The sequence below is a fragment of the Euleptes europaea genome, chromosome 15 (assembly GCF_029931775.1).
Source record: "Euleptes europaea isolate rEulEur1 chromosome 15, rEulEur1.hap1, whole genome shotgun sequence".
NCBI lineage: Eukaryota > Metazoa > Chordata > Lepidosauria > Squamata > Sphaerodactylidae > Euleptes > Euleptes europaea.
This window is the reverse complement of record NC_079326.1, coordinates 60,366,844-60,394,471: the sequence shown is the minus strand read 5'-3', so window position 1 is coordinate 60,394,471 and position 27,628 is coordinate 60,366,844. Positions and strand designations below refer to the sequence as shown.

The window sequence follows — 27,628 nt, the reverse complement described above, 5'->3', positions numbered from 1 at the left end:
CCCTAACCTCTAACCATAATCCTAACCCTAACCCTACCCCACCCCTACCCCCTAACCCCAACCCCTAACCCCCTAACCCTAACACTAACCCTCTAACCCCCTAACCCTAAACCCTAACCCCAACCCCTAACCCCAAACCCCTAACCCTAACCCCGCACCCCCACCCTAACCCAAACCCTAACCCCAACCCTACCCCCTAACCCTATCACTAACCCTCTAACCCCCTAACCCTAACCCTAAACCCTAACCCTAACCCCAACCCCTAACCCCAACCCCTAAACCCCCACCCCCACCCTAACCCCAACCCTAACCCCTAACCCCACCCCTAACCCTAACCCCCAACCCCCAACCCTAACACCTAACATCAACCCCCCTGACCCTAACCCCTAACTTTAACTCTAACCCCTAACTCCTAACCCAAACCAACCCTAACCCTAACCCCCTAACCCCAAACCCTAACCCTATCCCTAACCCCCAACCCTACCCCTACCCCCTAACCCAAAACGGCAACCCCAACCCTAACCCCCCTAACCCAAACCCTGATCCTGACCATGACCCCGACCCTAACCCCTATCCCTAACCCCAACCCACGACCCCGACCCCTGACCCTAACCCCAACCCCCTAACCCAAAGCCCCAACCCCAAACCTAACCCTAACCGTAACCCTAAACCCCCCAAACCCTAACCCTAACCCCAACCCTACCCCCAACCCTACCCCTACCCCTAACCCAAACCCAACCCTAACCCCAACCGCAACCCCAACCCCCCTAACCCAAACCCTGATCCTGACCGTGACCCCGACCCTAACCCCTATCCCCAACCCTAACCCCCATGACCCCGACTCCTGACCCTAACCCCCTAACCCCAAGCCCAACCCCAAGCCTAACCCTAACCGTAACCCTAAACCCCCAACCCTAATCCCTAACCCAACCCCTAACCCCAAACCTACCCCTAACCCAACCCTAACCCCTACCCCTAACCCTAAAAAACCCTAACCCTAACCCTTAACCCCAACCCTAAACCCTAACCCTACCCCCTAACTCTAACCCTAACCCACCCTAACTCCTAACCCTAACCCTAACCCACCCTAACCCCTAACCCTAACCCCAAGCCTAACCCCAACCCCGACCCTAATCCTAACCCCTAACCCTAACCCCCCCGACCCCCACCCTACCCCTAACCCTAACCCCAACCCCTAACCCAACCCTCACCCTAGCCCTAACCCCAACCCTAAACCTAACCCCCGACACCAACCCTAACCATAACCCTTACCCCCCCTACCCTAACCCCCTAACCCTAACCTCCTAAACCCCAACCCTAAACCCAATCCCAAACCCCCTAACCCTCCCCTACAATTAACCCTAACCCCCTAACTCCCTAACCCCCAACCATACCCCTAACCCTAACCCCAACTCCTCACCCTACCCCCTACCCCCTACCCCCTAACCCCTAACCCCAACCCCTAACCCCAACCCCTAACCCTCACCTCACCCTAACCATAATCCTAACCCTAACCCTCACCCTAACCTCTAACCATAACCCTAACCCACCCCTGTCCCTACACCTACCCCTAACCCCAAACCCCTAACCCTAACCCCTACCCTCCCCCTCCCCCTAACCTCTAACCATAATCCTAACCCTAAACCTAACCCTAACACTAACCCTAAAATCTAACCCTAATTTTAACCCTAACCCTAATTCAACCCTAACCATAACCCTACACCCTAACCCTACCCCTACAATTAACCCTAACCCCCTAACTCCATAACCCTAACCCCAACCATACCCCTAACCCTACCCCCTAACCCAACCCTAACCCCTAACCCTCACCCCAACCCTAACCCCTAGCCCAACACCAACCCTAACCCCAACCCCAACCCCAACCCTAACACTAACACTAACCCTACCCCTACCCCCAACCCTTACCCTAATCCTAACCCCAACTCCAGCCCCTAACCCAACCCCTAACCCTACCCCTACCACTAACCCCTAACCCCACCCCTAAACTCTTACCCTACCCCTAACCCAACCCTAACTCTAACCCCTAACTCTAACCACAACCCCCCTAATCCTGACCCCAACCCCGACCCTAACCCCTAAACCTAACCCTAACCCCTAACCCTACGACCCCGACCCCAACTCAAAACCCTAACCACTAACCCCAACCCTAAACCCAACTCCCTAACCCCCTAACCCTAACCCCAAGCCCAACCCTACCCCCCCAAACCCTAACCCCCAACCCTACCCCAACCCTAACCCCAACCCTAAACGTAACACTAACCCTAACCCCTAACCCTAACCAACCCTAACCCTAACCCCCCTAACCCTAACCCAACCCTACTCCTACCTCTACCCCTAACCCCTAACCTATCCCTAAGCCCTAACCCTACCGGTAGACCTACCCCTACCCCCTAACCCTAACACTAACCCAACCCTAACCCCAACCCCCCTGACCCTGACCCTAACCCCTAACTTTAACTCTAACCCCTAACTCCTAACCCAAACCAACCCCAACCCCTAACCCCTAACCCCAACCACTAACCCTCACCCTAACCTCTAACCATAATCCTAACCCTAACCCTACCCCACCCCTACCCCTACCCCACCCCCTAGCCCCTAACCCCAACCCCTACCCCTAACCCCCTACCCCTAACCCCCTACCCCTAACCCCCTAACCCTAACACTAACCCTCTAACCCCCAAACCCTAACCCAACCCCTAACCCTAACCCCTAACCCCAACCCTAACCCCTACCCCCCTAACCTTAACCCCCTAACCCCCTAACCTTAACCCTAACCCCCTAACCCTAACCCCCTAACCCTCACCCTAACCCCCTAACCCTAACCCTAACCCCAACCCTAACCCCTACCCCGAACCCTACCCCTACCCCCAACCCTTAACCCTAACCCTTAACCCTAACCCTTAACCCCTAACCCCAACCCCTAACCCCAACTCTAACCCTAACCCAACCATACCTCTAACCCTAACCCTAACCCTAATCCCTAACCCTAACTCTAAAACTAACCCTAACCCTAATTCAACCCTAACCCTAACCTCTAACCCTAACTTTAACACTAACCCTAACCCTAATTCAACCCTAAACCTAACCCTAACCCTAACCCCTAACCCTAATTCAACCCTAACCCTCACCCTCACCCTCACCTCTAACCCTAACCCTTACCTCTAACCCTAACTTTAACCCTAACCCTAATTCAACCCTAACCCTAACCCCCTAACCCCAAACCCAACCCTAACCCCAACCCCTAACCCTCACCCTAACCTCTAACCATAATCCTAACCCTAACCCTACCCCACCCCTACCCCTAGCCCCTAGCCCCTAACCCCAACCCCAACCCCTAACTCCCTAACCCTAACACTCTAACCCTCTAACCCTAAACCCTAACCCCTAACCCTAACCCCGCACCCCCACCCTAACGCCAACCCTAACCCCTAACCCTAACCCTAAAACCTAACCCCAACCGTAACCCTTAACCCTAACCCTTAACCCCTAACCCCAACCCCTAACCCGAACCCCCACCCTAACCCCAACCCTAACCCTAACCCCACCCCTAACCCTAACCCCAACCCCCTAACCCCCTAACCCCCTAACCCCTAACCCCTAACCCCAACCCTAACCACTACCCCAACCCTAACCCTAGCCCCTAACCCCTAACCCAAACCCCTAACCCAAACCCCTACCCTAACCCCTAACCTAACCCCAACCCCTAACCCTCACCCTAACCCCAAACCCCTAACCCTACCCCCCTAACCCTAACCCTCCCCCCCTAACCCTAACCCCTAACCCTAACCCCAACCCCTAACCCTAACCCCCCTAACCCTAACCCCTAACCCTAACTTTAACCCTTAACCCTAACCCTTAACCCTAACCCTTAACCCCTAACCCTAGCCCTAACCCCCAACCCCCAACCCTAACCCCAACCCTAACCCCTAACCCCAACCCCTAACCCCAACCCTTAACCCTAACCCCTAACCCCAACCCCCTAACCCTAACCCCCTAACCCTAACACTAACCCTCTAACCCACTAACCCACTAACCCTCTAACCCTAACCCCCACCCCCACCCCTCACCCTAACCCCACCCCTAACCCCTAACACTAACCCCTAACCCCAACCCCAACCCCTAACCCCTAACCCTACCCCTACCCCCAACCCCTAACCCTCACCCCAAACCCCAAACCCTAACCCTAACCCCAACCGCTAACCGCTAACCGCTAACCCCTAACCCCAACCCCTAACCCTTCACCCTCACCTCTAACCATAATCCTAACCCTAAACCTAACCCTTAACCCTAACCCCAACCCCTAACCCTAACCCCAACTCCTCCCCTACCCCTACCCCCTAACCCTAACCCCAACCCTAACCCAACCCCTAACCCCAACCCCTAACCCTCACCATAATCCTAACCCTAATCCCTAACCCCTAACCCTTAACCCTAACCCCTAACCCTCACCCTAACCTCTAACCATAACCCTAACCCACCCCTATCCCTACACCTACCCCTAACCCCAAACCCCTACCCCTCACCCTAACCTCTAACCATAATCCTAACCCTAAACCTAACCCTAACACTAACCCTAAAATCTAACCCTAACTTTAACCCTAACCCTAATTCAACCCTAACCATAACCCTAAACCCTAACCCTACAATTAACCCTAACCCCCTAACTCCCTAACCCCCAACCATACCCCTAACCCTACCCCCTAACCACTAACCCTCACCCCAACCCTAACCCCTAGCCCAACACCAACCCTAACCCCAACCCCTAACCCAACCCTAACACTAACCCTACCCCTACCCCCAACCCTTACCCTAACCCTAACCCCAACTCCAGCCCCTGACCCAACCCCTAACCCTACCCCTACCACTAACCCCTAACCCCCAACCCCACCCCTAAACCCTTACCCTACCCCTAACCCAACCCTAACTCTAACCCCTAACCCTAACCACAACCCCCCTAACCCTGACCCCAACCCTAACCCCTAAACCTAACCCTAACCCCTAACCCTAACCAACCCCAACCCCAACCCTAACCCCACGACCCCGACCCCAACTCAAAACCCTAACCCCTAACCCCAACCCTAAACCCAACTCCCTAACCCCCTAACCCTAACCCCAAGCCCAACCCTACCCCCCCAAACCCTAACCCCCAACCCCAACCCCACCCCAACCCTAACCCCAACCCTAAACGTAACACTAACCCTAACCCCTAACCCTAACCAACCCTAACCCCCCTAACCCAACCCTACCTCTACCCCTAACCCCTAACCTATCCCTAAGCCCTAACCCTACCGGTACCCCTACCCCTACCCCCTAACCCTAACACTCACCCAACCCTAACCCCAACCATAACCCCCCTAACCCTGACCCTAACCCCTAACTTTAACTCTAACCCCTAACTCCTAACCCAAACCAACCCCAACCCCTAACCCCAACCCCAACCCCTAACCCAAACCCCTAACCCTCACCCTAACCTCTAACCATAATCCTAACCCTACCCCACCCCTACCCCACCCACTAGCCCCTAACCCCAACCCCTACCCCTAACCCTAACACTAACCCTCTAACCCCCTAACCCTAACCCCAACCCCTAACCCCAACCCCTAACCCCAACCCCTAACCCCAACCCCAACCCCTACCCCCCTAACCCTAACCCCCTAACCTTAACCCTAACCCCCTAACCCTAACCCCCTAACCCTAACCCCAACCCTAACCTCTAACCCTAACCCCTACCCCCGAACCCTACCCCTACCCCTACCCCCAACCCCAACCCTTAACCCCAACCCTTAACCCTAACCCTTAACCCTAACCCTTAACCCCTAACCCCAACCCCTAACCCCCCCAACCCCCCCTAACACTAACCCTAACCCTAACCCCAACTCTAACCCTAACCCAACCATACCTCTAACCCTAACCCTAATCCCTAACCCTAACTCTAAAACTAACCTAACCCTAATTCAACCCTAACCCTAACCTCTAACCCTAACTTTAACACTAACCCTAACCCTAATTCAACCCTAACCATAACCCTAACCCTAAACCCTAACCCCTAGCCCTAACCCTAATTCAACCCTAACCCTCACCCTCACCTCTAACCCTAACCCTAACCTCTAACCCTAACTTTAACCCTAACCCTAATTCAACCCTAAACCCTGACCCTAACCCCTAACCCCAAACCCAACCCTAACCCCAACCCCTAACCCTCACCCTAACCTCTAACCATAATCCTAACCCTACCCCACCCCTAACCCCTAACCCCAACCCCTAACCCCTACCCCTAACCCCCTAACCCCAACACTCTAACCCTCTAACCCCCTAACCCTAAACCCTAACCCCAAACCCGCACCCCCACCCTAACCCAAACCCTAACCCCAACCCTAACCCCCTAACCCTATCACTAACCCTCTAACCCACTAACCCTAACCCTAAACCCTAACCCCAACCCCTAACCCCAACCCCTAACCCCCCACCGCCACCCTAACCCCAACCCTAACCCCTAACCCCACCCCTAACCCTAACCCCCAACCCTAACACCTAACCCCAACCCCCCTGACCCTAACCCCTAACTTTAACTCTAACCCCTAACTCCAAACCCAAACCAACCCTAACCCTAACCCCCTAACCCCAAACCCTAACCCAACCCTAACACTAACCCTACCCCTACCCCCAACCCTAACACTAACCCCAACTCCAGCCCCTGACCCAACCCCTAACCCTACCCCTACCACTAACCCCTAACCCCCAACCCCACCCCTAAACCCTTACCCTACCCCTAACCCAACCCTAACTCTAACCCCTAACCCTAACCACAACCCCCCTAACCCTGACCCCAACCCCGACCCTAACCCCTAAACCTAACCCTAACCCCTAACCCTAACCAACCCCAACCCCAACCCTACGACCCCGACCCCAACTCAAAACCCTAACCCCTAACCCCAACCCTAAACCCAACTCCCTAACCCCCTAACCCTAACCCCAAGCCCAACCCTACACCCCAAACCCTAACCCCCAACCCCAACCCTACCCCAACCCTAACCCCAACCCTAAACGTAACACTAACCCTAACCCCTAACCCTAACCAACCCTAACCCTAACCCCCCTAACCCAACCCTACCTCTACCCCTAACCCCTAACCTATCCCTAAGCCCTAACCCTACCGGTACCCCTACCCCTACCCCCTAACCCTAACACTCACCCAACCCTAACCCCAACCATAACCCCCCTAACCCTGACCCTAACCCCTAACTTTAACTCTAACCCCTAACTCCTAACCCAAACCAACCCCAACCCCTAACCCCAACCCCTAACCCAAACCCCTAACCCTCACCCTAACCTCTAACCATAATCCTAACCCTAACCCTACCCCACCCCTACCCCACCCACTAGCCCCTAACCCCAACCCCTACCCCTAACCCCCTAACCCTAACCCCCTAACCCTAACACCCTAACCCTAACACTAACCCTCTAACCCCCTAACCCTAACCCAACCCCTAACCCTAAACCCTAACCCCAACCCCTAACCCCAACCCCTACCCCCCTAACCCTAACCCCCTAACCTTAACCCTAACCCCCTAACCCTAACCCCCTAACCCCCTAACCCTAACCCCCTAACCCCAACCCTAACCCCTAACCCCTACCCCCGAACCCTACCCCTACCCCTAACCCCAACCCTTAACCCCAACCCTTAACCCTAACCCTTAACCCTAACCCTTAACCCCTAACCCCAACCCCGAACCCTAACCCCCCCAACCCCCCTAACACTAACCCTAACCCTAACCCCAACTCTAACCCTAACCCAACCATACCTCTAACCCTAACCCTAATCCCTAACCCTAACTCTAAAACTAACCTAACCCTAATTCAACCCTAACCCTAACCTCTAACCCTAACTTTAACACTAACCCTAACCCTAATTCAACCCTAACCATAACCCTAACCCTAAACCCTAACCCCTAGCCCTAACCCTAATTCAACCCTAACCCTCACCCTCACCTCTAACCCTAACCCTAACCTCTAACCCTAACTTTAACCCTAACCCTAATTCAACCCTAAACCCTGACCCTAACCCCTAACCCCAAACCCAACCCTAACCCCAACCCCTAACCCTCACCCTAACCCAAACCCTGATCCTGACCATGACCCCGACCCTAACCCCTATCCCTAACCCCAACCCCATGACCCCGACCCCTGACCCTAACCCCAACCCCCTAACCCAAAGCCCAACCCCAAACCTAACCCTAACCGTAACCCTAAACCCCCCAAACCCTAACCCTAACCCCAACCCTACCCCCAACCCTACCCCTACCCCCTAACCCAAACCCAACCCTAACCCCAACCGCAACCCCAACCCCCCTAACCCAAACCCTGATCCTGACCGTGACCCCGACCCTAACTCCTATCCCCAACCCTAACCCCATGACCCCGACTCCTGACCCTAACCCCCTAACCCCAAGCCCAACTCCAAGCCTAACCCTAACCGTAACCCTAAACCCCCAAACCCTAACCCTAATCCCTAACCCCAACCCCTAACCCCAACCCTACCCCTAACCCAACCCTAACCCCTACCCCTAACACTAAAAAACCCTAACCCTTAACCCCAACCCTAAACCCTAACACTACCCCCTAACTCTAACCCTAACCCACCCTAACCCCTAACCCTAACCCACCCTAACCCTAACCCCAAGCCGAACCCCAACCCCGACCCTAATCCTAACCCCTAACCCTAACCCCCCGACCCCCACCCTAACCCCTAACCCTAACCCCAACCCCTAACCCAACCCTCACCCTAGCCCTAACCCCAACCCTAAACCTAACCCCCGACCCCAACCCTAAACCTAACCCCCGACCCCAACCCTAACCATAACCCTTACCCCCCCTACCCTAACCCCCTAACCCTAACCCCCTAAACCCCAACCCTAAACCCAATCCCAAACCCTCCCCTACAATTAACCCTAACCCCCTAACTCCCTAACCCTAACCCCCAACCATACCCCTAACCCTACCCCCTAACCCAACCCTAACCCCTAACCCTCACCCCTAGCCCAACCCCAACCCTAACCCAACCCTAACAGTAACCCTACCCCCAACCCTTACCCTAACCCAACCCTAACTCTAACCCCTAACCACAACCACAACCCTAACCCCCCTAACCCTGACCCTGGCCCCGACCCTAACCCCTCAACCTAACCCCTAACCCTAACCAACCCCAACCCTAACCCCACGACCCCGACCCCAACTCAACATCCTAACCCCTAGCCCTAACGCTAACCCCAACCCTAACCCCAACTCACTAACCCCCTAACCCTAACCCCAAGCCCAACCCTACCCCCCAAACCCTAACCCCAACCCAACCCTAAACCTAACACTAACCCTAACCAACCCAAACCCTAACCTAACCCAACCCGACCTCTACCCCTAACCCCAAACCCCCAACCCAACCCTAACCCCAAACATAACCCTAACACCTAACCCTACCGGTACCCCTACCCCTATCCCCTAACCCTAACACTAACCCAACCCTAACCCCCCCTAACCCTAACCCTGAACCTGACCGTGACCCTAACCCCTAACCCTAACTCTAACCCCTAACTCCTAACCCAAACCAACCCTAACCCCCCTAACCCCAAACCCTAACCCCCAACCCTACCCCCTAACCCAAACCCAACCCTAACCCCAACTGCAACCCCAACCCCCCTAACCCAAACCCTGATCCTGACTGTGACCCCGACCCTAACCCTTATCCCTACCCCTATCCCTAACCCCAACCCTAACCCCATGACCCCGACCCCAAACCCTGACCCTAACCCCAACCCCCTAATCCCAAGCCCAACCCTAACCCTAACCGTAACCCTAAACCCCCCAAACCCTAACCCTAATCCCTAACCCCAACCCCTAACCCCACCCCTAACCCACCCCTACCCCTAACCCAACCCTAACCCCTACCCCAACCCTAACCCCCAACCCTAAACCCTAACTCTAACCCACCCTAACCCCTAACACTAACCCTAACCCCAAGCCCGACCCTGACCCCGACCCTAATCCTAACCCCTAACCCCAACCCCCCAACCCCCACCCTAACCCCTAACCCTGACCCTAACCCCAACCCCTAACCCAACCCTCACCCCAACCCTAAACCTAACCCCCGACCCCAACCCTAACCATAACCCTAACCCCCCAAACCTAACCCCTAACCCCCAACCCCCAACCCTAATCCCAACCCCCGAACCCTACCCCTACAATTAACCCTAACCCCCTAACCCCAACCCTAACCCCCAACCCTACCCCTACCCCCTAACCCAACCCTAACCTCTAACCCTCACCCCAACCCTAACCCCCTAACCCTAACCCCTAGCCCAACTCCAACCCCAACCCCTAACCCTAACCCCCCTACCCTGACCCCGACCCTAACCCCTACACTAACCCACCCCAACCCTAACCCCCTAACCCCCAACCCTTACCCCAATCCCAACCCCCCCTAATCCTACCCCTAACCCTACAATTAACCCTAACCCCCTAACCCCATAACCCTAACCCACTAATCCTAAACCTAACCCAACCCTAACCCTAACCCAACCCTAAACCTAACCCCTACCCTCAACCCCCAACCCCTAACCCAACCCTAACTAAACCCTAACCCTCACTGTAACCCCCTCCCCACCAACCCAAACCCTAACCCCCTAGCCCCCCAACTCCAACCCTAACCCCAATCCCTAACCCCAGCCCCCAACCCTAACCCCCCCTAACCCTAACAAAAACCCCAACCCTCGCCCTGGTCCTAACCCGAACCTAAACCCAAACCCTAAACCTAACCCCAAACCTAACACCAAACCCTGACCCAACCCTAACCTAACCCCTACCCCAACCCTAACCCGCTTTCCCGCGCCCTAACCCTAATACCCTAACCCCAACCATGACCCCACCCCTAACCCCAACCCCAACCTCTAACTCCCAACCCTCACCCTAACCCCCAGACCCCCAAAACTTTGAGGGAGAGGCGATCAGAGAAGTCTTGAGCATCTTTACCAGAAAAAAATGAAAGTGGTGAAGTGCACGAGGGGGTTTCTTACCTATGGCAGTAGATGATGCAGCGAAGAGAGACCGCGCTGCAGATCAGGACTCCAAGCACTGTGCCGATGAGCACCACTTACCATTCCCACTCCTGTCAGCAGGCACACAGCTCTTGCCCTCCATAATGCCACAGTCGCTCACACCCGCACTCAAGGCCTCAAGATATGGAGAGGTTGGCACACATGGGCCCCCCCTACTAACCTGGGATTTAGCAGGCTACGATGCTTCTAACGTAGAGACGGTCTATGGAATTTAGAAGTCTTGCAGATATGCAAGCTTTCTCCCACCATAAATTATTGTCAAAGGCTTTCACGGTCAGAGTGTGTAGGAAGAGAAATATGTAGTCAGAAAGGGGTTGGGTTTGAGCAGAATCATTGTCCTGCAAAAAGATTCAGCTCAACCCAACCCCTTTCTGACTCTATGTTACTCTTCCTACACACTTGACACTGAGAGACACCGTCCTTCAGTGTTACTCCTCTGAAGATGCCTGCCACAGCTGCTGGCGAAACGTCAGGCAAGAAAATACCAAGACCACGGTCACACAGCCCGGATAACCTACAAGAACCGATGATTTCCCCCAACACAGTTAATTACCTTTGATTTGGCCAGTCAGACTCAACTTCCCTTTTCTCTCCCCAATACTCAGCCCAAACTTTTTTGACAGTGGAAGGAAGCGCTTCCCTGACCCACCACCACCAGTGTGCCTCAGCTCCAAGCTCCCCACCTCCACAAATTGGGGGTGGATATGGTAGTCAAGCACTGTCGCCCCTTGTCAGTAACAGTGTGATGAAGAAAGAAGGTGGGTGAACAGGGTGACCAGTTCCTGAGGAGCCACGACAGGCCATCCAAAGAGATGTGCAGTCTCAGGAAATTCTGGCGCCATGGGAAAAGAAACTGAATTTTTGGGCATTCTTTTCTGTAAAAACAAAAACAAAAAAAACCAGAAACTTGTTGAAGTTAACATGAAAGCAACATCGCTTTTTAATTTTTCTTTTTTAACCAAGCAACTGAATTACAGGAAGGGCATCATTTAGGTGCTAAGTATGAGAGAAAATTGGGGGGGGGGGCATAAACCCTAACAGGCAGATTGGGGAATGAGCCTGAACCGCTGGGGGGGGGGGGGGGACTGTGGCTGGAGCATGGCTAAGGCAGTTTTTCAGAGAGAAAACTAGGAGGGGAGGCATGAAGCCCAGTAAACAGACTGCCTGGAGGAAAATGCCACAGGGGAGATTGCCAAAGAATGGCAGGCCCCCATGCAAAGAGTATGGGGAGACAGGCAGAAAGAACAAGGAGCGAGAAGGAGGGAGAGGCTCTCAGGGCAGCCCTGACCATCTTTACCAGAAGGAAGTCAAAGTGGTGGCATGGAAGAGGGGTTTTTCTAATCTCTGGCAGTAGATGAGGCAGCAAAGAGAGACCAGGCTGCAGGATCCGTACTCCAAGCACTGCCCAGCAGAGGCCTATCTGCCATTTTCTCTCTCGTCAGCAGGCACGGGGCTCCAGCCCCCCATAATGCCACACGCTGCTCTCCCTTCCAGTCCTTCTCCACCTGGGATTGGGCTGGCTGCTGCAGCAAAAGAAAGAGACTCAGAATCATGCAGCACCTCAAACACTAAGAGAGGGGTCGTCGAATTCAGAAGCTTTCAAGACAGACAATCCATTCCCCACCACATTGAATTACCTAAATTTTGGGCAGTCAGCCTCATGATCTCAGTTCTCTCCCCAATACTCAGCCCTAACTCCTCCAACAGAAGCCCCCCCACAGAAACACACACACAGACCCCCCGCTGTTCCTCAGCTCCAAGCTCCCCACCTCCACAAATCGGGGGTGGATTTGGAAGTCAACCACTGTCTCCACTTGTCACCAACAGTACCATGAGGCAAGAAGAGGGGGTGAAGAGGGCGACAGGCTCCTCAGGTGGGCCAGAAGACACTGTGTTTTATGGCCTTCTTTCCTGGGAAAAGAACAGAAACTTGTAAAAAATTGCCGGTAAGTAGAAGCATGTTGTATTTTTTACAAAGCAAGTGAAATATGGGCAGAGCATCACTAAGGGGCTTGTTGGGGGGGGGAATTGGGGGGCTATAAACCCCAATAGGCACAAAAAAGAAGGGGCTTTGCTCAGGTAGATATTCTGAGAGAAAACAGGGGGGCTATAAACTCCAATAGGCACAAAAGGGAAGAGGCTTCGCTGAGGTAGATATTCTGAGAGAAAATGGAGGGCTATAAAACTCACTAGAAACAAAAGGGAGAGGTCAATATTCTGAGAGAAAACAGGAAAAGGGGGACAGAGACCCCACACAGGGCCAATGGGGAAGGGGCTTCACTCACATAGGTCTTCTGAGAGAAAATGGGGAAGGGGCTTCACGCAGATAGGTATTCTGAGAAAAAATGGGGGAAAGGGGGCAGAGACCCCCCCACACACAAGCCCAAAGGGGAAGGGGCTTTACTCAGATTTTCTGAGAGAAAATGGAGGGCTATAAACCTCAATGGACTCAAAAGGGAGAGGTTAATATTCTGAGAGAAAACAGGAAAAGGGGGACAGAGACCCCACACAGGGCCAATGGGGAAGGGGCTTCACTCACATAGGTCTTCTGAGAGAAAATGGGGAAGGAGCTTCATGCAGATTGGTATTCTGAGAGAAAATGGGGGAAAGGGGGCAGAGACACCCACCCACAAGCTCAAAGGGGAAGGGGCTTTACTCAGAAAGTATTCTGAGAGGAAAGGGGGGGCAGAGATACCCCCCAACAATCCTAAAGGGGAAGGGGCTTCACTCAGGTAGATATTCTGTGAGAAAAGAGGGAAAGGGGGTCTGAGCTCATGGACCAATCGGATCTGTGGCTGGTGGCCTCAGTTACTGAAGGAAACCTGTTGCTGACCAGGTGACCACAGTGGTGGAAGAAGGACAAACGAGGAGGGCGGGGCTGCAGTCCAAGACCTCCCATTTCTCACAGGTGGCCCCCTCCCTCAGCATTTACAGCTCATTGAATGCAAGGTGGTTAATTGCCTGGCGCCGCGATTCTGGCCTTGGGGGGGGGGGCGAGATTGGAATTCCCCCTGAAATCTCAACCCCAAAAGGTCCCACAGCTTTGCTGAATCTCAAGCACAGCAGCCGTTTCCCATCTCAACTTATTCTGCAGGCCCTTTGCAGACCCCAGGCTGGGCCAAAGCCTGAAGGCAAGAATACTCAAGCAAAACCAGCAGAGGAATTTCATCACACAGATTTCCCCCCACACACACACACACACAGCACATGAAGAGTGTGGGGGAGAGGCGAGGGCAGCCTGCTTTTGCCCAGCCTCTTCATAAACTGCGGCCTGGATTTGTACCAGGTTTGAAATGCTGAGTTCCGGAAATTAAAACCCAATTGTGTCTCCAGAATGCCTGCAGTGTCAGCCACTGTACTAAATTTAGGAATTCTTTGTTTTCATTTTTGAGCGTGAAAACCTTTTCCTCAAGAAGCACAACACTCATTCTAAATGCACTGCATGAAAAACAGGATTTTCTCAACGGCAAACATTGCGAAATCTGGAGCGCTAAAACAAAAAAGACCCTCTTGCGCTGTTAGGTGCCTTTACAGCAGTTTCAAGATTGTTTTTGGTTAATGCAAATAGTTTAATGTGCTTGATAAGAGATTATTAAACTACTTAGTATTTTCAGTGTGATACAGTTGAGCTCAATATGCCAAACGGGTAGCACCTGTGGGTCAATAGGGAGCTTCTGTACAAATGCACTTTTTTCCTTTACTACAGAATTTATTTTCTACCTTCGCTTTTCCTATTTCCCACCTCTCCAAAGGCAAACTTTAAAGGAAGCATGCCACAGTGTCTCTATATAGAGGATGCAATGGTTTGCAACTCTTTACTCCAGCCATTTCTCTTACAGAAAATTAAGACACAACAGGCACGTGCGAAAACCAGTTACAATACGTTACATGTTAACTAAATTTGATTTGGTTGCATCGCTAAAAGCAATTTAGGTCTTAAAGGAAAACAAATACTGCATATCTTTCAAATTTCCCCCAAACGTCCATATTTCCCCGCCCCCCCCCAAAAAAAAACCAGCTCGCAAGCCCGTAACTTTTTTTTTAAACTTCCCCCCACCCCAAGTTCGAGCCTGGCAAGACCACCGCGGGCCTCGTGCTGCGTCATAAAACCCGCTATACGCCCCCTCCCCCCTGGCCATTTCGCGCCAGACCCAAAGACACCCCCCCCCTCCGGTGCACCGGGCGCCTTACCGGGCGGGCCGCGGAGTCCGCTTCGCCGCTGCACGTGCCGCCGCCGCCTCCCGCGCGCCCGTGCCGTCCCGCGCCTGCGCACACACCCCAACCCACGGCGGGGCTGAGTGCACTACTTGGAGCATGCGCAGAGAGCCCCCGTGGGGTAGCGGCGGGCAGACTGGCAGCCGGGCATCGGGTGACGTCAGAGTAGCTCTCATCTCTCCCCGGTGGACTGCCTCTGTAGCTGGAGGTTCCACTCTGCTGCCGCGACGCTTCTATTAAGAACGAGCCCGGGGCGGCCCTCGTGCAGGGGCTGAGTTCCCGCCAGGCAGGGCAAAAGGCGGACTCTCGGCGGCAGATTATTCCCTTGACCACTGGATGGCGGCATCTCCTCTCCCTGTCTTAGCCCCTGTGGAAGCCACTCGGAGGCGGAGCGTCGAGGTCGCGCCGCCCCCCCCGGTGCCTTCTTTGGCCCATGAAACCGCGCACGCACACCGGGAGAAGGGGGCTGGAACGGACGGCCGAGCCAGGCCTGGGGGGGGGGGGTCACTTGGCCTCTCGGCTGCAGTGCACCGGTTTGGCCACGGGAGGGCAGCACCCTCCTCCCCCACGGCTCGGGCGCTCCCCCCCCATTTTATTACATTTTAGTTTATTCGATTTTATTTTATTAAGTTTTATCTGACCTGTTCTTCAAAACCTCCAGGGAATATTTTATCTTACCGCCTCCTGAGGAAGCCTGTTCCATGGAGCGGTTCCTGGGTGGGCAGGCTTCCTCCGGGGGGGGGGTGAGCTCTCCTTCCCTGGAGGTTTTGAAGCAGAGGTTAGATGGCCATCTGTCAGCAATGCTGATTCTATGACCTTAGGCAGATGATGAGAGGGAGGGCACCTTGGCCATTTTGAGGGCATGGAGCAGGGGGGCACTAGGGGTGTGTGGGGGGGAGGGAGTTGTGAATTTCCTGCATTGTGCAGGGGGTTGGACTAGATGACCCTGGAGGTCCCTTCCCACTCTATGGTTGAAGTGGCAGTATGTTCAGGGTCTGACGTGCCGTGAGGCTGCTTTTTCTTTGCTGCCGCAGCATAAGACTTGCGCTGAGGTTTCAGGGGGAACAGAACCGAAGTGTAAGGACAATTGCTGCCCCCGTTTTGTAATAATAAATAAAAAAATAAAAATAAAGTCTGATTAAAGTCAAATAACATAAAGTGTTATAAAATAATTAAAAAAGAGGGCTCAGCTGGTATTGCGCACGTATCATTACAGCTTTTCGGGAAGAAGAAAGGCCTCCGAAACGCTTGGGGGGGGAACGACCTAGTAACGCTTCCGGTATTTGTGACGGGGGAATTTGAGTGGCTGTAACGCTTCCGGGCCCCGAAATCGGCGGGGACTACAAAACGGGGGCAGCGGTTCTAGTAACACTTCCGGTCTTTGTGGGCAAATTCCGGGCACCTAATGCGGTTGCGCACTACAGAGCAGGGGGCGGGGATTCCACCTGGCGCTTCCGCTCCACGAGACTGGGGGGGGGCTGGTTTGGCTGTGACGCTTTTGGGCACGGTTGCCATGGAAACAGGCTGGCGGCGCGGCCGTCGGGCGCGCCCGTGAACCCGCTGCGCAAGCGCCGCAGCCGTGCAGAGGGAGGGGCGCTGCTGCCGCCCCGCGGCCAAACCCATGCACTGCAGCCCAGGGACCCCGCGGGCCACGCCCGGCCCGGCCGCGGAGGCTCCGCCAAGGGGCCCGGGGCTCCCGGGGGACGTCCCGGGCCTCCGACGCAGAGTGTGTGTGTTGGGGGGGGGGGGAGACCGCACAACCCATTGCCATGGAAACTCGTTGTATGCGCAGAGGCACAGCCCTGGGCTGATCAGAGACCCGGGGCAGGGGATGCCGCCGCCGCCTTGTGGCGCAATGGAGGAACTGCCCCCGCCCCGCCCCCACCTTATTTAATCCCTTTAATTTGCAGCCCCTCCCTCATTCCCAGCACGGGGGAGGAAGCAGCTGGTGTTGACAGGCCGACCTTCTCCACCATTTCAGGAGGACTCCAAGCGGCTCCCAGTCCCCTTTCCCCCTCCCCACAGCAGGTATCCCTGGGCACGGTCACTGGGGGTGTGGGGGGTGGTTGTGATTTCTCTGCATTGTGCAGGGGGGGTGGGACTAGATGACCCTGGCGGTCCCCCTTCCAACTCTGTGATTCTAGGTAGGTGGGGCTGAGAGAGCGCTGAGAGCTGTGACTAGCCCAAGGTCACCCGGGTGGCTTCGTGTGGAGGAGCGGGGAAACCGACCCGGTTCCCCATATTAGCCTCCATCGCTCATGTGGAGGAGGAGTGGGGGATCAGACCCGGTTCTCCAGAGTCCGCCACTCCAAACAGGCGCTCTTGCAGGTCTCAGCTCTGGGCTCTGAGCTGCTCTGCTAGGGCAGCTGTGTCCTGGGGAAAGAGCGCCTTTTCGCCTTGGCTTCTGCCAGTCTGAGCGCCCAGATCAGAGTCCACTGCTCCAAACCACCAGTCTTAACCACTGCACAGAAGAGGCCACTCCGCAGGTACTGCGCTGGGGAAGATCCCGCTCAAAGGCTTGTAGATCTGCAGGAAGGCATCCAGGGCCTGGCCCCACCTTCCCAATAGGCTCACCCACTTCCCTGAAATGGATGGTGAACATAAGAGGCAGGGGATACCCCTCCAGGGGTCCTGGCAGCCCCCAGTAACGCTCCTTGGGAAGACTGTGCTAGCCCCCCACCCCACCCCCGAGGTCCCACTTTATTTAAATAATGGAGGCCACACACTCAGCTTTTTTCTTTTAAATAGAAGCAAAGTTCTTTACAGCACCACGAAAAGCCATCAAATATTGTTTTTTTCATAATAACAACAATACAGGTAGGTGGGGATGTTGGAGGGAAGAGGAGGCTGGGATCAGGATGCATAGCTCTGACAGAATGGACAGACGATACAAGTTCCATAACTTAATAAAAATATATGTTTCATATATATATATTACACATATATATCCAGCATAAGAATCTTCGAATACTTTTAAGAGACAGCTTGTGTTGTTTTTTTTAATCTCTCTTTACAACAGATATGTTCACGTGGTCGTTTCATTTTTTGTTCTTTTAAAGTATTTTTTAATTTAATAAAGAAATTTCATAGTTGTGCCAGACGTGTTTTGGAGATCAGTACTTGGAGAAAAGAGGGGTGACCAGACGACACCCTCAACCCCACCCCACCCGTGGCCACCCAGTTCTCATTAAAAAAAAAAAAACAGAGCAAAGGAATAAACCAGAATTGCATTCCCAAACATAAAAGCCATTTGTTGCCCTGACAGATCCTTGTGTGTACATCAGTATACAGCTGCACGTGTGTCAACATTACATCCACGCACGCACGCACAAACAAATTAAAAAAACAAACAGAAAATACACTGGTAGGAGATGAGATTGTATAGTACCAAATAATCCATAAAAGAAGGCACATCCTTTACTTTTGGCTAAAATGGTGTAAAAAGAACATGGCAAAGAAAATCAAAGCCCGTGTAACAGAAACTTAATTTCACACGCCCTGAAAACAAAAGTGATGGCATCTTTTACACCTTGTGCTACTCATTAAGATGATCTCGCCACAAGTCAGAGGTTAGGACAAGTCTGAAGATCCCAGCTGCACTCTAGTTCTTTCAATTAAATCTCTTTAAAACTGTTTAATATACAACTGATAATATTAACTCTTCATATATATATATATATATATATATATATATATATATATATATATATATATATTACTTTCCTTTATTCTATGGGGGGGATGACTCGTTATAATCATCTCAAATAATTTAATACGTTATAGCTTATTTTCCTCAATCCTTTACACCTGTGAGGGTTCCTGGTCTCTCTGTGCAATTCCCAAAAATCACTTGTTCATTCAGAAATGTTGAAACAAGGTTTCTTTATTGGAAGTCACAATAGATACAGTCCACACACGGATAGAAAGTTGCAAGTAAGCCAGTTTACTTCACTACCTGATTATATCCCCTACAGGATAGCAAAAGGTCACACCTATTGTTATGGGAAGCTACAAGATATATTGGTGCACTGAAGACATCAATCGTCCCCAGGGAGCTAGTTAGGGTTATCTACTTTCCAAGGCCGGAATTGGCAAGAGGGAGTGAATCAAAGCATAGCCGGGCAACACAGCAGGGGAGGCACTTGTGAGACATACCAGCCAGGAACTGACAGATATGGCGCTCGAAGGCCAAATGGTCAGAACTGCTTTTACGAGTTCAGGTGGAAGGGGGGGGGGGAATTATGGAAAGACAGTATACAAAGACACAAAGACATACAGACTCTCACAACACCCTCCAAAGAGAAAGTGTGGATTTTGTTTTCCATATCTGCAACCTAGAGGAAGGGCCTTTGCCCACTTAGCATGATTAATAACCCTGGGTGTCTGCCACCGAGCGCCTGAAGGAGCCAGACGTAGACAGTAGCCCAGGGGAAGAAGGGAACTTGGAGCAAAGGGGGGTTTCCTGAGCTTTTGATCTTCAGCTGGTACTTTTGAGCTGTCCAAACTAAGGCAGGGTCTGTTATCAGCACTTCTAACTTTCTGGCTTCTAGACTATGTTTTTCTCGTGGGAGAAGATGGATGGTGAAAGGAAGAGGGAGAAAGACCCCAGAGGCTTAAAAGAGGCCCCAAGTTGCAGGTTGGAAGGGGGGGGTGACAACAGAGTCCCACATCTGCAAACTGAGACAACGGCTCTAAAGGGAGACACACCTATGGAAGCTCAGGATAGAATCCGGCCTCTTGGCCTAAAAGCAGCAAATGCCCGAGTAAACACTGGTTTGTGAAGGCCGCCTCTGCCACTGGTCAAGAGTGTGAGACGCTCATACGGGTGGAACTTTGAGGCATATGAGGCCTGACCTCTGGAAGTTCAGCCTGAAATGTGGGAGCTCTTCTTGTTCCTTGACCTCCAAACGATCTCGGGTGCTTGTACTGTTCTGGATCTAGAGGAAGATGGGACACGAGGAAGAGAGCACAGAACCATGAGCGGTGGCTTCCGTTATTACTGAAATATCTGACGGGCTAAAGCCAACAAGGGACCCCAAGGGTTAAGGTGGCTCTCGGAAAAGTGATGCTTGTGGGGGAAATGCCACCTCAGATAGGCGCATGTAGGAGGTCAGAACTCTTCCGTTCGGCACCGTTAGCCGAGAAGACGGCATTCTGAGGCCCATCTGTCCCTTCGGATGGCAAATAATAGCTAGGAAACGGGAAGATGATCTGCAAAACATCTAAGTGGTAATGGCGGGCCTGTTAGGACACAGTGATGTGATGTGACCTCTGACCTCAGGGAGGTATAAAACCACCGTAACAAAACACGTGAGATCTATCAGAGGAAGGACGCTAACGCTTACCCCTAACTTAGCCTCTCTGGAAGCAATTCCTGATTGTGAAAATAGCACAAGCCTCTGCAAATCTGTTAAAATCTTTGTCCGAGGGCCCACAAACTAGACACCTCGGGGGACCCTGCCGCGGGTCCACGGCCAAGGTGGCTGCAGGCCTCGGGACAGAATAGAAGCGATTACAAAAATTAAGAATGCACTTCAAGGATCGATGCATAAGGAGGCGAATCAAGTTCTGTGCTGTGAATGACTCCTTGTTCTGAATGCTGGCTCCAGGAAGGCTATGAGCTCTCCTGTGGCAAAAAGATGCTGATTCTCACCAAGATGGGGATAATTTTGTTTAACACTGACAGGGAAAAGGAGGGGCCTCTCATTGCCAAGAAATTCCAGCAGGAAGAGAGTGGCCGATCAATGCTTTAACAACTCGGAGTTGCCGCATCGCCGTAGGAATGGGTAATGCGTTATTGGGATTCCTGGATTGTGCTTGTCTAAGATAAGATGTGCCCATTGAGAAGTGGCCATGAGGCCTCAAGGGTTAAGAGGGAATCCCCGTGGATCCACCCAAAGAGGCTGTGTCTCCCATCATCCTGTGGCCATTCAGATGCTCAATCGCTTACTTGTCACTGCAACTGAGAGACAAGGTGATTTGCTGTGTCCATCAGCATGACAGTGGGGACCATCATGACACACACAAGACTTCTGCAGAAATGTTGTTTCCTGGGTCAACGTCTTTCCATAGCAGCATCTCTCCTTGAACTCCATAGCAATGGAGAATCTCAACCTTACAAGCACCACCTTACCAAGAAAACGTCCAGTCCTGGCTGGCCAGCTCGGCCCCACTACCATTCCCCCTCTCCAGCAACCGACCATGGCTGGTTCCCTTTGAGACACAAGGGTGCACGTTCCGAAGCAATTGCTCCTCAGGCACACAGAGCCCAGCACTGCAGGGCTTCAACGAGGTTGGGTCTTTCTTACCTCACACCACCCCACGTCAACGTTGTAGGCCGAGTACCCATGCTTGACGAGAGCAATACCAGCCAAGGAGGACTCTGGAGTCTGAGTTATGTCATAGGTGAAGAGGTTCCGGTGTGCTCGTCTTGGCAGATGATGGAATGTATTTGGAGTATGCGGACACCGAGAGAGAGGTCTCCAAGCGCCAAATCCCTAGAGGAAGAGTCTCTACTGCCAAACACCTCCGGCCCCTCCACGGCGGTGCCGCTTTGTGACCAAACATTCCACAATTCTGGACAGGATGAATATCCCATGCCAGCCCACTGTCGACTTAGCTCTCCTCCCCACATCTGCGCGCACCCTCCCAGAAAGAAGTCTGGTACGGAAGGCTTCATTGTCTAATCAGGTGACAAGCTCTTTGGAAACAAAGAGAAAGTGCAATCACAGTCCCTCATGCTCAGAACCACAACCATTGTTTACCCAGAGATATATTTTGACCTTTCTCCCCACCCTCCCCCCAAAAAGACCCCAGGAATAAATATTCTTCTGTGGCAGCTGCAACAGCGGCCAGGGGGGTATTTACAGGTGGGTTTCTGCCATAATTTTTTGTCCTTTTTTTTTCTTTCTCTTTTCAAGTTTCAACACCGTATCAATCATGCAAACATACCAAAGCTTTTTCACGGCACCTGCCAGGAACAAGGCAAACAAGCAAACATAAAAGGAGCTTATTTGTCAAATGGGACTCGTTAACAGAACAAAACTCCCCACAGTTACAAGTTTCATCGTCACCAGGAGAAGACTAACACCGTCGGGACAAAAAAACGAAGCATGCAGCCCACCAAAAGCCCCACCCCCTCGCCCTGGGCTGACGGCTTCCCTTGGGCATCTCCCCACCCCCGCCTCTTCCAGCGCTCCCCCACCCCACCCCACCCAAAAATGGCAGACAGGGGCAGGAACCGAGACAGCAGGGCACAGCAAGAGGGGCAGCGCTCAGTCTTGGGACGAGACCGACACAAAAGGCAAGAGGGTCACCGGGACAGAACGGCCAACCCAAGTGGAAAACGAGAACAGCCAGCAGCAAAACTGAAGACTTATTTGTGCCACATTCTGATCGCTTGTAGGGACTGTCATAGAAGGTGAGGGGGAAGGACTTCAATCTTGGAGAGAGGTCAGGGACGCCTTCCCGGTTCATCAAGAAAGAGACGCATGGAAGGCTGAGCCGGAGCAGATCGCGCGGCTGCCGTCGGGCCCGGAGAAAGTCGCCAGATGACGTTCAGCCCGCAGACCAGGAACCTCCTGGCCAGAACGAGGCACGGCGGCCTTCCGCCTCGTTTGGGAGAGAATTCCAGCTGTCCTTTATTCCCCAGGGTCAGCAGGTGGTTAAGCTAGAAAAACAGGGGCAACACAGCGGAGGGAATTCCCTTTCGTTGGTTGTGTTTTGCTTTGGCAAAACTGGTCCCAAGGAAAGCCTTTCCCAAGCACCTCCCATTTGTTTCAGCACAATCCTGAGGTAATCTTATCTTCTTTGTGCAAACCCTCAAAAGACGGCGGGTGAGGGGGGAGTTTGGGGGCATGGGACGATACTCGTGGAGGCGACCTGTGCCCTTGGTGCCCTTGGCAGATCCTGAGGTTAGCCCGGGTGGTTCTCCGGCTCTCATTCCAACATGGCATCCAGCTGGTCCGCGAGGTCGTCGAACATGCTGCCGATGTCGTCCAGGATGCTGACTGTGCTCTTGGATTCCACGGCGGAGCTGAGGGGGGACAGAGGCCGGAGGGGGAGTGATGAGACGGATGTCGGCTCTGCCCTCCCTCTCCCCCCACCCCCCCCAGGCATTTCCCACTATTCCTCTGAGACCACGTTGGCATATGCCTTCCCCAAGCCCTCGAAGACAACCCAGAAACTGCAACTGGCCCAGCGTGCGGCGGCCCATTTTGGGCCAGCCGCCGGGAACAGACGTGGCCCATTTGGAAACAGCTGCCAGTCTCCATTTCAGAATCCAATTCAAGGTACAACAGTTACGACCCTTGAAACCCTTCACGGCCTGGGACTCGCATAACGGGAAGGACCAGCTCCTTCCCTGTGTGCCTGTGTGCCGACTGCGGTCATCAGGCAGCCATCTGCTGCCGATCCCCACCACTTAGGGTAGCCTGCCTGCCACGGGCCAGAGCCCGGGGCCTTTTCCATCATGCCCCCAACTCTGTGGGACGGGCCCCCTGAAGCAGTGAGAGGGCTCCCCCCTTCCTTGGAGATCTTCAGGAGGCGCTGCTAGACCTGCATGTTTGGCAGGGCTTTGGAGCTTAGAATCGACAGGCGTCTTTTAAGTTGCGGGGGGATTGCTATTTTCATTTTTGGCCTTAACAGAAAATGTTTTTAAACTATTATGTCAGTCATCTTGAACCATGAGGAAAGGTGGGATATTAATGTTTTAGTCGACAAATATAAAGCAATAAATCCCCGTCGGGTACAAGAGACTGAAGATCCCACCCTGATGCCTCCGTCTGGTGACACACACACAGAGGGTGCTCCCGGGGTCCCCGCCCTGGCCCTCCCCTGCCCAACTGAACCCAGCACCAGCCCCCAACCCCCACCCCCTCTGCCCATCCTTACTCTGATGCCTGCCCATCCTCCTGCTTGATCTTCTCCTCCACAGCTTGCAGGGCCGCCGCAAGCGAGGCGCTCGTCTCCTCCAGTTTCTGGTGGGCGCTCTCCGCACTGACGCTCTCCGCCGAAGGACCAGCCATGGAAGAGCGCGGCGGCTTGACCGGCACTGTCTGAGACGCCACCCCGCCGGGAGAGAGGGGCTTGGCTGGGCTGGAGCAGAGCAAGGGGGGTGTGCTTGACGGCTTGATGGTGGGCACCAGCTGCTTGGCAGGCGACGGTGCGGGCGTGGAGCTGGCACTTGCCGACTGGAGGGCAGCGTGGACCTTGGGAGCGGTCGGGGGAGGCGTGGGCTTGGGGGAGACTGGAGGTGGGGTGCCGTGGACCCGCTTCACTTCTGCAACAGAGAGGACAGCATCAGCACCTACCCATTTCTGGGGGTGCCGCAGCTGCATAGAGACGTGGCATATATGCCACCTATTCCCAATTTCCTTCCCCTCTTCTCCATGCTACCCCTGACATCCCAGAAGGCTTGTGAGCCCCTTGCTTATGTATGGACATGTGGTTACAGGGACGGACCCCCCCCTCCCCACCTTAGGCATAAGGACCTGGGATAGCTGGCTGTGCCTGCCGACCCTGCAGGAAGCGGAGGGATACACAGGGATCACCGGGGCTACAGGAAGAAGCAACCAAGCAGAGCACTGTCCTGGAAAGATCTGTGGCTTCTGCCTGCCTGTGAGCTACCTGCCAAGATGACAGCTTTCTCCAGCAGTGCACACTTACCTGGACTGCCAGGGCCAGGAATTGGGGCCTTTTTGGAGGTGGGCGTGGGGGGCCCAGAGGCTTTCTGGGGTAGGACAGGCTTAGGAGATACTGGTGGCTTGGCCGGTTTCTTGGGCTCGCCTTCCACGGGGAGCTGCGTCGAAACACGGTCAGATTTCTCCTGCGAGGCTCCCGTGCTGCTCGTGTCAGAGGCCGGGCGGCGCTTGACGGTGGCCGTGCCGTTCTGATACACCGACAACGGTGCCTGTTCCTGCTCCTTGTCTTTCAACTTCAGCCGCCTCTTGACCGTGTCGGACTCTGTGAGGAGGAACTTGATGCCGTCCTGTTGGCTTTGCTTGGCCCGGATCCTCCTCTTCAGGGTGGCACTGGCCTCCACCTTGGTGAGGTCATGGTGGGAGAGCAACGGGGCATCCCCCCCTTCAGCCTTGGCCACCCCCATCTGCCGCGGTCGCTGTCTGATGGTCAGGTTGCCCTCTTCGGCAAAGGGGATGTTCTCGCCAGAACCGCTCTGCGGGGAAGCTCCAGCGTGCTCCGCTCGCAGCCGCTCGGTGGGGCCGCCATCTGTAGCCGTGTCAGACTTGATGCTATCTGACCGCTCACGGCGGGCAGCTGTAACTAGTCCAGTGACGGGGCCGCTGATTGTTCGCCGGCGGTTCACAACCTCACCGTCTAGCCCAATCGCATCCTTGTGCTTCACTGTGGCCAGCACGGTCGCGACACGAGAGTGTTCTGGACTGGATGGGTGAACAGCAGCGCCGGGTTGCAAGTAGTATCCGTCGGAGCCCTTCCCAAGGCCGGGTGGCTTCTGCAGGGCGAGTCCCCGGGCACCACCGCCAATGGACGACATTTCCAACATAGCCGCGATGCTCTTGACGCTTCCAGCGCTGCCCGTATCAATAGTCCCGCCAAAATCACTGGCCCGTCGCTGCTGCTGTTCCGGGGAGGGCTCCGGTCCCTCTTCCCCTTCTTTGGTGAAGTCGTCACCCATGTTAGTGCTGGAGATTGCAGAGCTGGAACGTTTGGGGGGCGGAGGCGGGGGACCCTTCTTCTTTGGCCGTACGGCAAAGGTCTGACTGCGATTGACATTCTTATCGTTGCCCGACTGCGCCCGCACTGAATGGCTGCGCCCAACTCGCCTCTGTACAGTGGCATAGGGACGGCGTCCGGCACCAGCAGTTCGTCTCGTTCCTGCTCACTATCTGACATGGCGTAACGGTTCAGGCTGTGAGCCCTCTTCTTTGGCCGGCCGCTTTCCTCCTCGCCGTCTCCAGCCTGAGGCGGCAGGCAGAGCACGGGCACTGAGACAGGCAACACCGGCACAGCTTGTGCCAAGGGTCCTGCCGTATGAGCATCTCCCTCCACAGGCTGCGGCATGACATAGGCGAAGCCGCGGTGCGTGGGGGACTGAGGCAGTGAACGGGGAGACATGGGGCGGTCCGACTGCGGCAGCCACTGTGGCGTAGGTTTTACCTTGGCTGTGGCATGTGCCATGCCAAGTGTCTGCGGCGAGGATGGGCGGGGCTTGGTGGGCGTTTGCGGGGGAGTGTAGTGCCCTCCGGATGGGGGAAAAGATTGCCGCGGTTTGCCAGGCACTGGCGGCACGCTCGCCCGCTTGATGCTGTGGCTGTGTCGGAGACTACGCACTTTCTTGGGGAGAGTCGCCGGTCCCTCTTTCCCGTCCTCCGCCAGGTACTCCTGGCTCTTGGAGATGGCCGTGCCGGCGGCTTTGGGTCCATCCCCCAGCAGTTCTTGGGAGCTGCTCATGAGTTTAGCCCGCCCACTCAGACTGTTCTCGTGGGCCAGGCGGGCGGAGTGCCGGAAGGCCGCCCCTTCGCGGAAGTGCCCCACATGATTGACCTGCTTTTCTGCCCCTTCCTCACCAGGGCCCGTCATGGCTGCCTGCAGCTCGTTGCTCAGCTCGCTGTCCTGGAAAGTGGTCATCTTGGGGGACTGACATTCAGCCGTCTCCTGCTGGGGGGACTCAATGGCCACTGTGTCCAGCGACTGAGGTGCCCCCTTCTTCTTCAGGGTCCCAGACTTGTACTTGACGTATTCAGCCTTCTGGATCTCAGCCAACGTTTTCACAGCTAACATCAGCTTTTTCTGGTGGCCTAACAGAAGCCGGGAGATAATGGTTTCAGCCCACGAGCACAGAAACAACCCATACAAAACCGTCTTTTTCTTAAGGACAGCAGAAGAGCCCTGCTGGATCAGGGTGGGGGCATCCATCTCATCCAGCATCCTGTCTCACACAGTGGCCCAACCACGTCCCCATGGCTAGTACCTACTGACAGAGCTATCCTCCGTCATCCTTTTTTTGGATTATAAACTAGTAAACCGCAACAACTATCGGACCATTGCATTAATTTCTGTCAGTGAGGGCATGCAATCGGACCCTGGATAGCGGGGTGACTTTTGTTTCACCTCTCCTTCCCGTGGGAAAGAGAAAGGAAGGAAGAGGCAACAGCCAAAAGCTCGAGAGATCTCCATTTCAAAGTGACTTCCTGATTGTAATCCTGCTCTGATCTTAAGGTGTGAATTCTCTCTCTTGGTGTTGGGGAACCTCTGATGTTTTGCATTTCAAAGCTTTTACTTGTAAACATTCTAGCTTGTGTACTCTA

The 27,628-nt window shown here is 54.2% G+C and overlaps 1 pseudogene; it reads right to left on the bottom strand.

Moving 5' to 3' along the window:
• Positions 1-23,279: 23,279 nt before the first annotated feature.
• Positions 23,280-27,248, bottom strand: LOC130487743 (caskin-1-like; annotated as a pseudogene).
• Between the last annotated feature and the right edge of the window lie 380 nt (positions 27,249-27,628).